The sequence below is a fragment of the Micromys minutus genome (genome assembly GCF_963924665.1).
Source record: "Micromys minutus genome assembly, chromosome: 3".
NCBI lineage: Eukaryota > Metazoa > Chordata > Mammalia > Rodentia > Muridae > Micromys > Micromys minutus.
The window spans coordinates 88882840-88886333 of NC_137972.1; the positions used below are offsets into that span (position 1 = coordinate 88882840).

The 3494-nt window shown below is 44.7% G+C and overlaps 1 pseudogene across 1 annotated transcript; it reads right to left on the bottom strand.

Moving 5' to 3' along the window:
- Nucleotides 1-855: 855 nt before the first annotated feature.
- LOC308418968 (large ribosomal subunit protein eL15-like) lies at nt 856-1460 on the bottom strand (annotated as a pseudogene). Its single transcript has one exon. The product of its transcript is annotated as a large ribosomal subunit protein eL15-like (transcript).
- Nucleotides 1461-3494: the final 2034 nt, after the last annotated feature.

Consider the following 3494-nt stretch of genomic DNA (forward strand, 5'->3'; position numbering starts at 1 on the left):
TGGCTCTGACAGCTCTCCCTTGTGAACACGTCACTGGAGCAGGAGCGTTAGGGAAAACAAAGCCATGAAGGTCTGCTAGTGTCAGTGGGACTTTAGAGATCAGGGGACACTTGGGACACTCACGTTTCCTTCTATTCCTAGAGATTTAATGGCCATGATTTGAACAAAGGAAGAAAGGAAGGGAGGGAGAAAGGAAGAAGAAAGGGAGGGAGGGGGAAAGGGAGAAAGAAAGAAAGAAAGAAAGAAAGAAAGAAAGAAAGAAAGAAAGAAAGAAAGAAAGAAAGAAAGAAAGAAAGAAAGGTAAAGAAAAGACCAGAAAAAAGAGTGGCACACAGCTGGCCCAGACCATGTGTAAAACATTAGCTAACAGCAGGTGTCAACCTAAGTGTCTGACCAGTTCAGACCCAACCAGTATCTCACACCCTTTGACCTTTAAATTTCCTGGTAATAAACAAAAACAACTAAAATATCCCAAACCTCATTCAGCCAAAGTCCAGACAGCTCCAGCTCTCCTTCCCACAATGCAACAGAACCACTCGTTAGCGCAACCATTCCAGTGGTGGTGATTCATGCTCTTCTGGAAGAAAAATGTACGCTCGAAAGACAGAAAATTGCTCTTGTAATCACTTCTTCAGGTTCCCTGGACTAGAATACGGACTTGGATTTATGCTCAACCTTCACAAGTTCCTTTTCCTTTGTTCTTTTCACTGAAAATCACAGGTTCACTTAACAAGCAAGGCGAATGGAGACAGGAAGTCACCTACAGTAAGATTTTTAAGATTTGTTTTTCTTTTTTTCTTTTTTGGGCTGTCCTAAATTGTTTACCGGATATGAACTGTACAAATACTATGTGTATCAGCGTTTAGGGTGGAGCTGCAGGGTACTGCGCTCTCTGCAGGCTGCACGGCGAGGTCCACCAATAGTGTGGCGGAACTTGTGACCCTTTCCAAGGCCACGGCTCCGGCGGCCAGCAGATGTCAGCCCACGCATCTCCCTGTGCTTGTGGACTGGTTTGGGGATCCGCTGGGTGTCAGAATTTCTTCTGATAGCTTTATGGAATGGATCGATGAGGATAACCTCAAAAAAAAAATGTATATGTGAAATCTTCACCCAACCCAGTAGGACTCTCAAAGTCCCACAAGGGCGCCCAGCTCTCTCCTCAGCAACGGATTGAAGGCTTTGGGCAAATTTCAGCTGGTTAACACCATGGTGGACAGGCTTGCCGTAAGTCGCACCCTTAGGAACTGGGCGTTTGCGACCACCATGTGGGACACGAATCCTGTAAATGGCATAGCTTTGCTTAGCCTTGTATCCCAGATTCGTGCTTTATCAGGCCGGGTGGGGAGGGGAGCCCTGTGCAGCGCAGAGAGCTGGTGGGGTTGTCAGCAGCTGACCCTCGGAAGAAAGGGCTGCTTCTTCCTCCGGAGCTCCTGGATGCATGTACACCCATCTTGGCTCATCTGATGGCTGCCGTCAGGGGAAAGGAAGAAGCCTTTCTCAGAAGCTTTTTCTTTTTCTTTCTTTTATTTTTTTCTTTTTCTTTTTTCTGGCTTTGTTGTTGTTTTTTAACACAAAAACGAAGGGAGTTCTCTCTATTTATTTTCTGGGTGTGGATGTTATCATTGCATGTATGTCTGTGCACACATACATACATAAACCAGTGCTCTTAACTACTGAGCCATCTCTCTAGTCCCTCTCTAGCTCAGTGGTTAAGGGCACTAGCTGGTCCTCCAAAGGATCCAGGTTCAATTCCCAGCACCCCTATGGAAGCTCACAGACTATCTGTAACTGCAGCTCTAGGAGATTCAATGGACACATATAAGAAAAACACCAATGCTTATAAAATAAAAATAAGTTTTAAAGTATTTTTGATTGAAATATAAAAACATTAAGAATCTGTTCTTAAATTTACAAATTCACGTATGTATCACACATGTTTATGTATGAGTATGTGTGTAATACTTAGATTCATCAGTTTTAGGTAGAACTAAGCTATTTTGTTCCTTTTCAAAAACCAAGTCTTTGATTTGGAAAAAGTCCATGCAATTTGACTGACAAAGCAGAGGGCATTGTCAGGAATGAGAGAAAAACCCACCAGCCACAGGCGGCTTCCCCCGGAAGATTCATGACCACATCTCGAGACTGTCCAACTCGTTCCAACACATTTTACTGTGACTCTAAATCATCGGAAGCAACTGCTGCTGTTTCCAGTGCTTATCTTTGCCTCAAAAAGAAGAAAATTCAAGATGTGCAACCTGATCCCGTCACTATCTGGGAAAGAGATCAATCCATTTGTCACAAGGACTGAAAACAATGGCTAGATGACATATTTAGCATTTAGTGGTCTGTCTCGGTATCACATGCCTTTTGAAAGTGAATGAAATCAAATACACATACAAAGTAGCTGGCTGCAGCAATGGCAAGGTAGCCAGGGTTGGGGTAACTGGATCGAACTGGCAAAAAAAAAAAAAAAAAAAAAAAAGTTCTGTTACAAAGTCTCTCCAGAAAAGTATAAGAATCTAGCCAACAATACTCTGTGCCTCTCTGAGTGTGTGTGCATGTATGCGTTAGGGGCACATGCCTGGGTGTGTGTGAAAGACGGAAGTCAGTGTCAGGTGTCTTTTCTCTTGTTCTGCATCTGGTTGTTTTTGAGACAGAGTCCCTTACAGAACCTGGAGCTCCAGCCAGTTCAGCCACACTGTCTGGTCAGTAAACCCTGCAGGGTCCACCTGTCTCCATCCCCACCAGTTCTGAAGTTGCAGATGCCGATGAATGTCCTGGGCCATTGTGTGGGTCCTGGGGATTCGAACTCAGATCCTCATGCTGGTGTTGCACACATTTTACCTGCTGAGCTATGCATCTTATAATTCTGGACAATGCCCAGCAAGTGGATTCTTCTTACCAGCTGCATGAACATTTACCTAAGGAAGAGAATTCTTGACTGGGTGGTTGATTGCTACAAAGTTGCCTCACTTTGGTTTAAACAAGCTTTTCTCAGTTGGGGTCATAAAGTTGCTTCACCGTGTCCCTGCGATAAGAGGACTCTGGAAGGTCATTTGCTTTAAGACTCAGCTAGCTGCATCGGAGACTCCTGGGGAAGTCCGGGTGCAGTCGTGGGTCCACCTTACTCCTTGTCGTGCCTCAGAGCCAGCATCCCTGTATGATTCACATACACACATAGGGCTTAAGTGTGTCACTCTAAGTTATCCTCCTGCCTCTAAGCAAAACAAGACTCATGGAAAGGCCAGCTTCACATATCTAACGTCAGAGTGTTCACTGGTGACCTTTTAAGTCCTCGATAGGAAAGAGGGGGATATGCTTATTTAAGGAAGTCTCACTTCACTCACGAAGGGAACGACCTCATCAATCCATTCAAGTATCTATTCCTGGAAGCACCGAAGAACAGGTCAAAGGAAGCCCACGATGGGTTCAAATAACAGCCACAGACAGAGCAAGAGCCATACAGAAGCTTAGCCCATGGAAGGGAGGAGAAG